The 13,687-nt window shown below is 40.0% G+C and overlaps 1 protein-coding gene across 3 annotated transcripts in view; it reads left to right on the top strand.

The window, feature by feature from the left end:
• Positions 1–2,367: 2,367 nt before the first annotated feature.
• Positions 2,368–13,687, top strand: part of Tespa1 (thymocyte expressed, positive selection associated 1) — a 32,798-nt gene continuing 21,478 nt past the window's right edge. For 2 of the 3 annotated variants that reach the window (XM_075954526.1, XM_075954528.1), the window contains exon 1: positions 2,368–2,562. The gene's annotated coding sequence lies outside the window, so the exon portion shown is untranslated. Of the gene's footprint in view, positions 2,563–9,928; positions 10,001–13,687 lie in introns of all 3 variants that reach the window. The other variant, XM_075954527.1, reaches the window with a different exon arrangement.

Genomic DNA, 13,687 nt, shown 5'->3' on the forward strand with positions numbered 1-13,687 from the left:
TTTAAAGAGACGAGAGACAGAAAGTACAATTATCATTTCTTTGTAGTATATTTAATAAAATAATCTGCGAGAGAGCCAGTGAGGTGGCTCAGTAAGAAAAGGTGCTTGGGCCAGGCATGCCCTGAGTTTGGTCCTCGGAACTCACATGCTGGAAGGAGAAAACTGACTCCCACAAATTATCTTCTGACCTTCACATGTGAGCCATAGCATGTACACACACACACGTACACGCACACATACACACGCTAAATAAATAAATAAATGTAAAAAATATTACAATTTTACTCCCATATGATTTATTGATCAGCAGGCCCCCAGCGGTACCAAAAACAATATACACAATTGCCTTTGTTCTTAGTTATCCACTGAAACAATACAGTAAGGCTCTATTGCTGAAGACACCACACACTTTAGTGGCAAGACACAGAAAACTCAATCAAATGGACCCAGAATCTCACTGATGCTGGCTTTCATAATTCTGGAAGGTTCTATGAAGGCTGATGGGAGGAAAAATAAGGCATTAATGGCCTTATCCCGGATGGTCCCTGCATTATACAATATTGGCCTAGCTGGCAGATGTGTTCATTTGGTGCAATAGTGGCAAGACTATGGAATTAATCAATTGTTCTCTAGATAGTCTTCTTCACAGGAGAAAATGTATGCATAATGCTGTAAACATGGACAAAATTCACAGCCTAGGTAAGTCACAGGCCTTATGGGAGAATTTTGGGTGATGCTGTCTGTCTAAATGACTAAGTTATCAAATGTTTCCTATTTGTAGGTTGGTGCCGCTGCTCACAACTTTGGTCAGTGAGCTTCTCAGTTGGTAGCAGTTAATGAAGGATACGTTACTGTACAGAGTGCCAAGATGAACGGACTGCAAATGCTCAGTTGTAAATGGGACATCTGCGTCAACTCCATGCCAAAGCTCAGGGACTTCATCAAAGAGGTAAGGAATGTGGCAGGGAGGCATGAAATACTGTTCCCTGGACTCTTAAACTCATGAACCCAGTACAGCAATGATTGCCCATTCAAGATCCATAGATAAGACCAAGCCAGATAAAAATTCCAGCATGAAGAACTATTTAGCAGTCTCTGACCAATGAAAGAGAGAGTCACTTTTCTTTAGGGGTGTGGCACTACTTGAACTTAGTGATCTGAAAGTAAAGGATAAAAGGAGAATATGAAGTTGGAAGGTTGATGTTATGGCGTGGCCCTGTAAGGAGTTGGAGGGTGGGAGATGAAGGATGGATGTGATTCAGATACAGTGAATAAATACATGACATTTTTGAAGAATAAGGAAATAAAAGACGAAAAGAAAATCATGTCCCCAGAACTTAATTTTTTAAGCAAAAACTTCACTTGGACTTTTCCCTACCATACTGTGCTCAACTTGTTTCAGAGGGTTCTCCGCTGGGTCTTGAAATGGAATTTGGAACCATGGTGAAAATGAAACCCAACACACTACAATCCTAACATTAAAAGAGAATATACATGTGGTAGCAGTTAGATTTAGCAAATGAGAGGAGCGCTTTGTAAAATGATTATTGCGATAAGTATTTATAAGTAAGTGTAGTACTTAATTTCAATTGTCAGTTTAATGAGACTTGGAGTCACCTAGGAAAAGAGCCTCTTGGGATGAAAATGAAAGAGGGGAACTCTTCAAGAGTTCAGTAAGGCTCCCTGAAACTGGGAGACGGCAAACTGAAGCCAGCTCGAGGGTGTAATAGACTTTGAAAGTCCAACTCTTTAAAAAAGGTCGTCATTTCCCAGGATAAGGAAAACTGAACTGGTTTAAGCATAATAAGCAAAGTGTTCAGTAACAAACCTGTGGCCAGTGAGTGAAGACACCTGCTAAACCTGATGACCTGAGTTCAAACCCCAGGATCGACATGGCAGAAGGAGAAGACCCACTCCTTCAAACTGTCCTCTAGCCATAGCATGCATGCTGTGACATGGGTATGTACATACACAATGCATGTATGCATAAACAAATACAAATAAATGCAATAAAAATTGAAAAAAATACATAAAAATTGCTTTCACTGATAGTATTTAAGAGGAAGCTTCTGGGAATTTACCTGAAAGTGAAAGTTATGAAAATCCCAGGTAGGGAGAAGTCCTCTTCTCTGAGATAACTATGAATAGATTTTTATGGAGAGACAAGTCTTGTTTTTCCCTTTGACTGCAAGGGTGGATTTTACTTCTAAGTAATTGAAGGGAGACTTTCCCAGATTCCCATCATCCCTAAGTGTGGTAAACACAACAGCAGTTCTCTCAGAGGATGAATTCCCTCCCTATGAGCTTACAGGTAAGAGATGCTTTGCTCTTCAGTCTCCTACGCTAAAGCAGAGGATGTGGGTAGTGAGGAGGCGGGGACAGTGCAGATGCATGTGCAGATGTGTGTGTGTTTTCTCACATCCGCTTCCCCTTTTGAGCTGACAGTTGAATGAGAACAGAGAGAAAGTCACTGTCTTCGATATGAGACAGCCTCACAGTCCTCCCCTCTGTCACCACGTCTGAGAAGGGCTCAGGCCCATTTGGAGAACTTTCTTACCTCTGGTAAGTGCAGCTTTTACCTTGGTTTCAGGATGGGGCTGGTAGTAATAGAGAGAAGGATATGGGTAGGAAAAAAATCTTGCTTCCAAGGAAAGAGATGTGTCAAGAGACAACCTCCCATCCCTGACTTCGACTCTACGCTTTATCATTGGCCTTACTGAACAAGGATGCCTCCCTTTCCCTCCTGATAACCAGATGAGATTGTTCTAGGGTCATTAATCATGGTCTCACTTGATGAGCTAAATTGCTATTTACAAAATTTCATTTTTTTTTCCATGAGAGCTCTTCTTAGCATCTTGTGGAACTCACATGTGGGCTCACTTCATTCTATTTCCAACTATGAAAAGTTCTGAAGGAGAACAATTTCAGGACAACAATTTCTGAATGGCAGGTCCCGTTCTAGAGCCCATATCTCTGAATTTAGGAATACCTAAATCTGGATCCTTTTCTTTAGAATCTTCAGGGAAGAGGTGGAGGAAAAAATGCAATGGTGTGTGTGAAAGTTATTATGTAGGAGAATTTACATGGCTGAACAATGACAGGCCAGATTTACTAGAGGCCCACGGTTCATATTTTGTGAAGACTAAATTTTTCTTCATATCTCATTCTAAATATGTTTACATCTCTGTGATCTACATAATAACGGGGCTGAAGTTGAAGTCTCCAAGACCCTTTGTTTCAGGGTAACCACCACCCATCTGTATCCTGGGGAGGGAGGAGGCATGGAAATATAATTCACACCAGGCTTTCCCCTCAGCCCTGTGTACTACTAAGGTCATCAGTGGATGGAAGAGGCGAGGTGGCGATTTAGGGCAGAGCCCCATCATGATAAAGGTGTACTGTAGACATGGTTTAATAAGATAATAATCATTTGGAAGCAAATGACCAAGGACATACTTGTGACTTGTAGTTCATAAATATCCTTAATGGGAGGTTTTATGCATTTCAGGGGGAATTAGTGTTTGGAAGTTTGAAAATTGTGTGCCTGAACTTCCGATTCAGCAGATATTCGGCCAGAGTGGTGAGAGCCACAGATCTGTGTTCTCCTATGCATGAAACCATGGTGAAAAGAGGAGAGGCCAGGTTTGTTGGTTGATTGCTACTGAGCAATTATCACTGACAGCAAGATGAAGCCATAGTAGGAGGGATAGAAACAGAATTAAGACGTGATTTATTTACAAACACCCAGGTCGTTTAGGGGCTATTTATAATCATATTAATAATTTTCTTCTAACCCCTTTGGCCCTCTGAAAGTTAAAATATTTTTCTAGGATGAAGCATTATATAGTGGCTGTGGAGAACCAGCACAATCCTTTTAGGTCTGGGATTCAGATTCTAACAGATGATAAAGAGAAACTTTGATTCTTCACCCATAGTGACAGCAAGGGTAAAGATAAAGGCATTTCTTTCTACCTGCAGACCAGGGGTCAAGGAAAGTGACGAACCACAAACACACAGCACTGTGCCCAGACCATGCCCAGGCCCAATGAGAAAGCCTAAAACACAGATTTAGGCTGAGAAGAGAAGTTTGTCAAATAAACTGAAGGATGAGAAGATTATGTGTATCTACTGTGTAATAAAAAGGGGAAAGATGAGAACAGGAGTGAAATAACTTTATGACCATGAAAACAAGACTTTGAATCAATGCTATCAATGCAAAGGGATAACTCGGTAGTCAAGAAGTCTCTTCACTCATCCTAAACATGTCTGTACGAAGCCATGTCAAGTCAGGGCGCGTTGTTATTTCTTATTCATGATATGTTTTAGCTTACCCAGATTTTTTTTAAATGGCGTCTCTCACACATCAACAGTACAGGATGACTCGCTCCAATTATATGAGTTTAATATTTCCCATGGTCATACACAAAACTCACTCACATCTGAATGCTGAAGGAAGAAGAAAGGGAAGGAAAGGGAAAGAACTTGGACAGTTTGCATTCAGTATTCAGCTAAGTTTTTTTGTGGAAAGAAGGACATGAAAAAGAAAAGGCCAAGGAGTTACACTGAGTAGGTGACATTTTCTCCTTTTACTATTTCATGAATAACACCCTATTTTTCCACCCCCTGAAACAGAGATTGAAGTGATCCCTTAGGCCATAAATGTTTCAGGATGCTCCTACACCATAAGGGTAAGCTTTGATCCGATGATCTTCCTAGTGGCATATTGAGAAACAGAAACTAGGAAGATGGCTATCACTGATCTAGGAAAAAAAAATGTGATGGTCTTTTGTAAGTTCTGGGTATTTAGGGTCGAAGAAGGTCAGTCTGGCTTGAGGTTAAGTTTTCTCTGTTCATAGAGAAATGTTGCCTGCTCTGGGATTTCCCCCCAGTCTTCTGAATCAGTAAGACTATGCCTGGGCTATGGATGTAGAAATTCTGTTGGGCCACATCATGGAAACTCTATTTCCTTTTTCTCTCTTCTTATGCTTGATCTCACTTTCAGTCCAAATTCACAGGTACTACATGGGGCATAAGTAACATACAAACAGAAAAGAGAAAACTTTCTAGGTTGTGTCTGTGGAAGAAGGCCCACTGAAGACTCATCCAAAACCAAGAGTGGCAGGAAGAAGGCTGTGTGAAAAAGAAAAGAAGAGAGAACACATTTGGGATACAAACTTGTGATTCCTATTTTCGATCCTCCTTTTTCCCCTCCTATCCTTCCTCTGTCCCTCTCTCCTTCCTTCCCTCCCTTCCTCCCTTGTCTCTCCTTAGTCCTCCTTATGTCTGTCTAGCGTTCTCTACTCTAAAATGAGTGACAAGGATTAGATTTCTCTCTGATCCGGATCTCTGATCATTATATAAGGATAGGTAGTCTTGGGTTAGAGAGATGGTTTAATGGGTAAAACTTCATGAGGACCTAAACTCAGATCCTCAGTACTCACGCAAAAATTTGGAGGTGGCGGTGCACATCCGTTATCAATGTTGAAGTAGCAGGGACAAAAGAATCCCAAGGACTCACTGTCTGGCCAGCCTAGCAATTCAGCGTATCCCAAATTTTGTGAGAGACTATTTCAGAGAATAATAGAGGAAAATATCAAATATGGTTCTTTGGCCTCTATGGGTGCACATATGGTCACATGTATCTGTAAATATATACCACACACATACACACATATACACACAATACACACACACATACACACACATACACACATACACACACATACACACACACATACACACACACACACACACATACACACACACACAGTTAGAAAAGACGGAGGCTTTGTTTTATCTCACAGTGCCTAACGTGAGCACACCTATTTAACATTTCGGTTTTGCACATTCTAGTGTATTCTGATGGCCACTCCCTTTTCTCCATTCTAATTCTTAAAACTATTGTACTTTTAGAGATTGACATATAGTAAGAGAAAATTAATTGCAATATTGCATATTATTTATTACCTACTTTAATATCTTTTAATATTAATACACTTTTAATATCTTTTAATAGCCCAAAATGTGTGACAATTATCTGTTTACATATTGAAAGCACTTAACATACAGAGAGGTTCAATAATTTTTCCGAAGACTCACAAGTATAAATGGACAGACTATGGTTTTAAACAAGAATATTCTGATTCCAAGGCCCAAGCTCTTCCTAAATTTTCCTCCTGAGTTTCTAAATAACACTCTACAGAAAAAGAAAGACTGCCTACTGTTACTGGGCCTTTAAAAACATCCCCAAGTTGAGCCACATATAAACAGAGCTGATATTTGTCAACTTCACAGTGGTAGGCCCATTTGTTGTATTTAAATATTAAACTGGATGGGGAAGAAGAGAGAGCAGTAGAGGGAGGGGAAACTGTAGCCAGGATATATTATATGAAAAAGGTCTATTTTCAATACACATAAAAGAAAGAAGAAGAAGAAATGGAAGAGGAAAAGGATGATCAGGAGGAGAAACAGCAGCTGCAGTCCATTTGGCACATTGTTAATATAACATAGCACAGAGAAATGCATCAACCACAATTTCGAGTTTTAAATAAAAATCAAATTTCTCCCTTGGGGGAGAAGGCTATGTTCATAGCGAATTGTGGTAGATATTTGTTGCTCTTGTGATAGATATTCATTGCTCCAGGCCTTCTGAAAGCAATCAGTCCAGCCCTGCTCTTCCCACATGTTTCCCAGACTGTTCTAAAAAGAATCCAGAAGCTCAGTAACTAGACCTGTACTGAACAGGGCTGTGACTATTGTAAACTCTGTTAGTTCAGTCAGCGCCCTTCTACAGCTGCTGCTAAATATTCTAATTCTACAACATCAAAACAATGAAGAATTCTTTCATATAATCCCGAATTGGACCTTGTTGGAAAACTGGCCTGAAAGCCCAAGGGAGGGTTGTGTGTTTCAAGATCAATCACCAAGATGGAGTCAGGAAGAAAACCATGTTGGTAGCACAAACAAAGCAATACTTTTGCTGTGATTATCACACAGCTAAGTACAAAATGTGTTGGGTTTATGCTATTTCTCCTGTACTAGATTGTAAAATAGAAATCTGAACAGCGTGTCAAGTGGAGAATTTACTAAAATGTCTCTACTTTCCTTCATCCCAGATATTTGGATAACAATAGGCTACTTTATTATTTCAGTATTTGTGGAAAGATTTTCCAACATGGAATCAGTCCAATGTGACCTTAAATCCAAGCCCTTCAAGGCCTCAAATACCCATCTGTGAATGGGGCATTCTCCCTGAGCTTCAGATGCTAATGATTAGCTCTAAGGTGTTGGTCAGGATTAAGTGAAGTAATTTATAGGATATATATAGATAGAGATATATAGATATAGATATATATGATGATCTACACCAATCAGTTCCCAGTTATTATTACTAATACCCGCTTCTTTGATTCACCATGTCAGTACGTTGTGAAACTCCAGATGCTTCTTCTAGAAAAAGGACGGGCAATGTAGGACTGGCAAGATGCTGGTAATGTTCTCAGTTCAGCAATAATGACACTTTCTCCATTTTCACTACTACTGCTCTTGATGATATTTTATTGGAAGACAGACATTCAGAGTTCTTAAATAATCCTGTGCTCTTAAGCCACAGATGTGATTTCATCCTGACTTCTATAAATTCTGCCTTTTCTATACCCTTCACAGAACAAAGAACATCTTCTCTTGCTCTATTTGGTTGTAGTTAGATTCCAGACCTCCTAGTGGGCTATGGTAAATGATTCAAGGAAAACAATTCTAGAGAAACATCTAAGGGAAGTGGAAGGACAAAAGGCAATGGGGGGGGAGGAAGGAAACCGTTGTGGGAATTCAGGCAAACCCTGTGTGGCACTTTTCTTGAGTTAGTGGGAAAATGGGAGAAAAGAGATATGCAGACTTCTGTCTCCACACTGGACACAGTACAGTCAATGTTATAACAGAATCAACATCAAGGAAAATTGTAGAGTTCAGAGAAGTTTTTTTTGAGTAGGAAATGAAAATGTAGAGTGGAAAATAATTTTCTAAAGATAGGATAATTTGCTAGTTTAAGCTTTAATCCTTAATTAGACTTGAGTTGCCCTTATGCTGTGTTAACTAAAGCCTGAGAAGATGATGCCCCATAGCTTCTCTTCACTACAAGGCAGGTAACACACACACGGAAGATCTGAGGCTATAGAGAGAGGTAGTTGGTCTATACCTCTTCAGTGACATGTACTAGGTGAGTGCAACTTCCCAGCAAAAGTATGACTCTTGCTCTTCAGGAGGTGAAGGGTTTGCTGAGTTACCTCCATTGGAAAAACACCACACCATGTCCTGTTGTTGGGCTCCAGGGAGGTTGTACAGAGAATGGTCCCATTAACACAGACATGGCACACACTCGCTTCTTGAAAGTAACACAAGCGCACACGCTGGTTGCTAGACACTGATTGGTGAGGTGAAATGGCATGAATGCAAATGGCTGTTTATTTTTTAAGCTTTTACTTTTTATTATCATTGCCATTATCGTTGTTATGTGTTGTATGTGTATGGTGTATGTGTAGCAAAGTCAGAGGGCAACCTTCAAAACTCAGCTTTTTCCCTTCTACCTTAGATTGCAGCGATTGAACTCAGGTCATCAAGCTTGTGTGGCAGGCATTCTGACCTGATTCCTGGCTGTGCTCTTTGCCCCTCACTGTGTTTCTTTATATTGTGGGAATGCATTTTTGTCTGATGACTCTTGTTGTGACCGGAACATTTCGAATAACCATTTTCATCCCTATCTCTATATTAGACAGGCTCCCTCCAAAAGCCTCCAAAGCTTCACCTTGCTATCTCCGGCCCCATCTGTCATTTCTCTGTAGTATACTCACAGCTGCCGTGTTTATCTGATATCATTTGCCACTTCCTCCAAATTTTCAGAAAGAGTACTTAGTTTTTTTATCTGCCAGCAGTATATTTTAATCTTGTTACCATCAATCAGATCCTTCTATTTATTTCTGTTTCCCAATATTGCTACCCATTCTTACAATAGTTACATTTACTACTTTGTGAACAATTCATTATAAACCCAAATATGACAAAGATTAGGAAAAATTAATTTCTATTTAGGTCCCACACCAATGAGCCATATTTGGTAAGGTTGGTTCCTTTACATCTTCTCTCCTGAGATGATTGGTGTGCGGTGTTGGTAGGAGTGGATGTGAGTGGGTATTTTCACATGCGCATGTACACACAGGCATGTGGAGCCCAGAAGTCAAGGTCAGGTGATCACCTCCATCAGTCTCCATCTTGAATCGAGAGATGGCGTCTTTCACTGATGCTGGAATTTGCTAGACTGGCTGGCCAGAAGACTCAGGAATCCCTCTATGCCACTCTTAGTGTTGGGATTACAAGCTTGTACTATAGCTTTTGCTTTTTTTATAGGTTCTGAGAATCTAACTTGGGTCCTTTTGCTAGCAAGTCAAGCACTTAGAGGTTAAGCCATATTTCTAGCCCCTGCCATAGCTGTCTTTTAAGGTGAAGAAATAATTCCATTCTCATCCAAATTGCCAGAAAGTGACTGCTCTTTGCAGTGGGTGGTAGAGCTCTTAGCTCACTGCTTTCTGCTGCTTGTAATTACAGCCTGTTTTGGAATCCTTCCATTGTGGCTCCTTAAGTACTGAACATTCTGCTGCCATGCATACTTTCCTTTAGGTATTTTCAGGAAGTAGAAATTCTGTGTAAGGATACACAGACGAGGAACAGACATTTCCAGGCACATGTCAGCGCTGTCCTCAGTTATCATCTCTTTTTTCCCAACGTTCTACTCCAAGACACTGTTAAATTTTTTTGGAAGCCGTGAAGCTGAGCACTGAGTATGTCTCTGGTGACTTGTAAGGGGTATAATCACCTAGGAAGCACTCATTTATTTAGAGTATATGTTTAGCCAATAGCATGTTTGATTCTGTTTTAGACATTGGAAACACAGCAGTGGACAATCCAAAGAAGCACCTCTTACCCTGGAGCTTATGTTTCAATTAGAAGAGTAAGTAAAACATAAGAGAGATTAATAAAAGTGTAATGGATGTTGATGATAATAACCAAAAAGAAAAGTCAAGCGGAAGAAAGCACACAGGGACAGGGTTAAGGCCAACTGCAGAAGCCACATCTGGGTTCCTGGAGAAAATGCATTGAGAATGGACTGGGGGCTTTGTGGTTTGAGTGTGGCAAATACGTACGGTGAAAAGGGAGAGGAAAAGATGTAAGAAAAACCATGGCTAAAACAGGTGGAGAGGAAATTAGCTTATTTGAATGAGAGCCTCAAAAATGTGAGGAACATAATCTAGAGACATATCCAAGAGGGTGCAGAGACCTTTTACTTGGCATTCCAGGTAGGGAATCTCCTCTAACAAGGGGCTCCAGGAGGTCTTTGATACTGACAATAAGGTGTCAGAGTACAGTGTGGCAGCCCTTCCTCATTGGGTCGCTCCTCTCTTTCTCTGTCCTTTCTTCTCCCCCCTTTACCTCTCTCTTTCTCTCTCTCCTTCCTTCACTCTCTTCCTCTCATACATTCCTTCCTCATTCTCTCCCTTTCTCTCTCAACTCCCTCAACCTCCATCTTTAGCTCTCCCTCCCTCCACCATCCTGCCTTTTCCCCATCCTTCCCTTCCTTGCTGACCTCCTTTGAAGTCTTGCTATCCACCAAAAATGGCCTTGTGCACCAAGGATTCCCTGTGATTTATGTGAGGGAATTAAAGAAACAGGCAAGCCAACCCTCTGGTATTTTCTTTTCTGGGCTGGCTGGAAGCAGCCTATTAAATATTTTGGAAGGCAGAACTAGGAAAACACACTTGATTCAGGCTTTATGGAGACTTCATGAATTCTGGAGGCAGCTCCATCCTCGATCACCTAATGCCAGCAAGTCTTCTCTGATGTCCTTCTCTGTAGCTTTCCTTTGACCTGAGCTTAGCTAAAAATATTGAAATACTGAATATTTCCTAAAAGGCAAAAAGGAGTGCAGAGCATAACAGTCTCACAATGCTAACAGCTGCCTTCCCTAGAAGAGAAAACCTGGACTGGGCTTGAAGGGAAGGGTCCAAAATTAGACAGCAGCAATATACATTGTCTTTCCTCAGTATACATCTTATCTGTAGCAAGACAAAGCAACTAAAAAAAATTATTGCACTAACAGAACATTTTATGCTCAGAATGTTCTTTTTAAAAGTAGCTGTTTTAGTACCCGAGTCTTTGACCATCTCACAAATGAATCCTAGAAGAAGGCTCTTGAAAGCTCTATATTTTTCTCTTTTATTTTCCTGGATCTATATAATTCAAAGTATAACACCAAAGATGACGCTATGCATGGTGGCTCCAGGGAATAGAAAAATAAAATCTGAAAGTCTTGTTGCAAGCCTACTAGCTCCTGGTGGAGGGATGTGGCTGTGACTGGGTGTGCATTAATGCCTGCCTTTCAAGGCAGTTGAGTGATGCCTATTGGAGCAACTGAATGATTCTATTTATTCTTCTCAGAATCTGTGCCTAGAGGCATTAGTATATATTTTGAGGAAGAATGTAGAGGTGCCAGATGAACTATTACTATATGGACTGACAATTGCATTGACAAGCTGAGTAAGTAACTCATAGTCAATGTGGAAATACAAGTTCACAAAACTAGAAAGTGACCACTGAGGAGGCATGGTCTGTTAATTGCTTAAGACAGTAAGTTCAGTGTCTCCTTGTTTGTATCATAGCTTTTTTCTTCCTGGGAAAAGAATATATCAAACTGAAAACCAAATAAATCCAGAAACAAAATAAAATGTAAATTTTAAGATTTTGGTGAGTGTGTGTATGAGTTGCATGCATGCATGAATGCATGTGTGTGTGTGCACGTGCGTGTGTGTATACAGACTATGATCAATAGAAATGCCTTCCTGAATCTCTCTTCACCTTGTTTTTTGAGATAGGCTTAGAACTTTCTTATTTAGACAAAAGGGAGAGGGGCTGTGGGAACTTCTTCAGCCAATAGCCTTTAAGATACCAGACCGCTTGGGATGTGGTCTCTATACTATAAATGCAGCCGTTAAGCTTGTATGCTCTCTCTTGGCTGCTGGATTTGGTTCCTGCTCAGCATTTGTGCAGAGGACTGTGATCTGTGAGTCTACCCCTGAATAAAGAACCCTTTATTATACTCAAATTTAAGTGAGTATGGGATTACTCTATAGCATCTATCTTCATCTGCTGCTCATGTGAATCCCAATTCCATGCCTACTAGGACAGGCCCAAAAGGCCCAAAAGATCTGAGGCCCAGAAGGTCTCCGCCCCCACCTGCCTGGCTTGATTTCACCTACTAAGTGGTTTTTTGCCAAAACCCCACCACTGTGGAGTTACCGTACAGCAACTTGGCAATTTCCCTGGCTCATGCATGCCCCCCTGTGCCACTTTCCCAGCTGTGTGGTGACTTGCACACTTTCCAGTTTCTGTTCCCTGCTCACAAGCTCTGGCTTCCTTGATATTCTGGCCATCAAATTTATTTAATTGCTCTTAATTTGTCACGCAAAACATATTTGTCAGTATTTAAGCAGATGCCAGTGTGGAACTGAGCAGGACTCTTTATGCTACCGCTGGTTGCTTCTCTCTGCCGCTATGTGGTGACAACACCTGTTGGCAAATAAAGATTATTACATCTACAACAATTTACTAAAATCTCTTAATGGAGGTAACTTTATTTGATTAAAAAATAAATCAATAAATTTGAAAGTTATATAATTGCAGATAACTTTAGCATCCAGGAATTTAATAACCTTTTTGCTTATACTATGGATGGTATTCTGCAAGGTTTATATGGTTTTTCTGATACATCCATTTATTGGATATTGGGACTTAGCTTTGTTTTTCATATTATATCCTTAAGAATTAAGAGAGCCAAGAATCAGGCACTTTAAGAAATGATACAGTCTTTACACACTAATAATGAACAGCAAGCTGACAAGATTAATACCATTGAAAAGAAAAAGTTAGCTAAGAAAATTAATAGCATTGAAAAGGACAAAATTAATTTGACAGACAAAATTCAATCCATATTAAAGAGTACTGAGAAATAATCTGAAAGAACTCATTGAATTTGACTGTTGAATTTGACAATCAAAATCTGCTAAAAAGTTATAATAAATTAGCAGATAGAATATTTTTCCAGGAAGGTTATCAGCACATCATCCTAATGATATCCAAGAATGAGAAGTTATGCTTAATGGAAATTTTTCATACTTTGGTATCATATGTGCAGAATAAGAACCAGAGGCTAAATGATTCAATGAAAGCACTAGAATTATATGCAGGTCAAAAGATTTGGGCTTTACAAAAGGCAGTGGTAAAATGATTTGAAATGACTAAGGAAATTATCAGAGCTGATGAGCAGGGAAAGAAGGTTCAAGGACAGGATTTAACATCACCAGTACGTGTCAGAATCAGAGATGACTTATCCAGGATTTTAACTTCCTAGCTTGTAATCACTTCTAGCAGACCATCAAGTTCTAAATGGACAAAAGGATCCAAAGATTGTAAATGGAAACCTATAGGTATAAGCGATCTAAAAGAAATTAAGCAAGCAGTAGTATCTTATGGTTTGCATTCACCATTTGTTAGCAAAATGGTAAAACATGGGCTTCAAGCAATAAGGCTACCTACCCCACATGATTAGCCCTAATTAGTCTCAGCAGTCCATGGAGATGGAACT

This window comes from Microtus pennsylvanicus, chromosome 20 (genome assembly GCF_037038515.1).
Source record: "Microtus pennsylvanicus isolate mMicPen1 chromosome 20, mMicPen1.hap1, whole genome shotgun sequence".
In the NCBI taxonomy this organism is placed as follows: Eukaryota; Metazoa; Chordata; class Mammalia; order Rodentia; family Cricetidae; genus Microtus; species Microtus pennsylvanicus.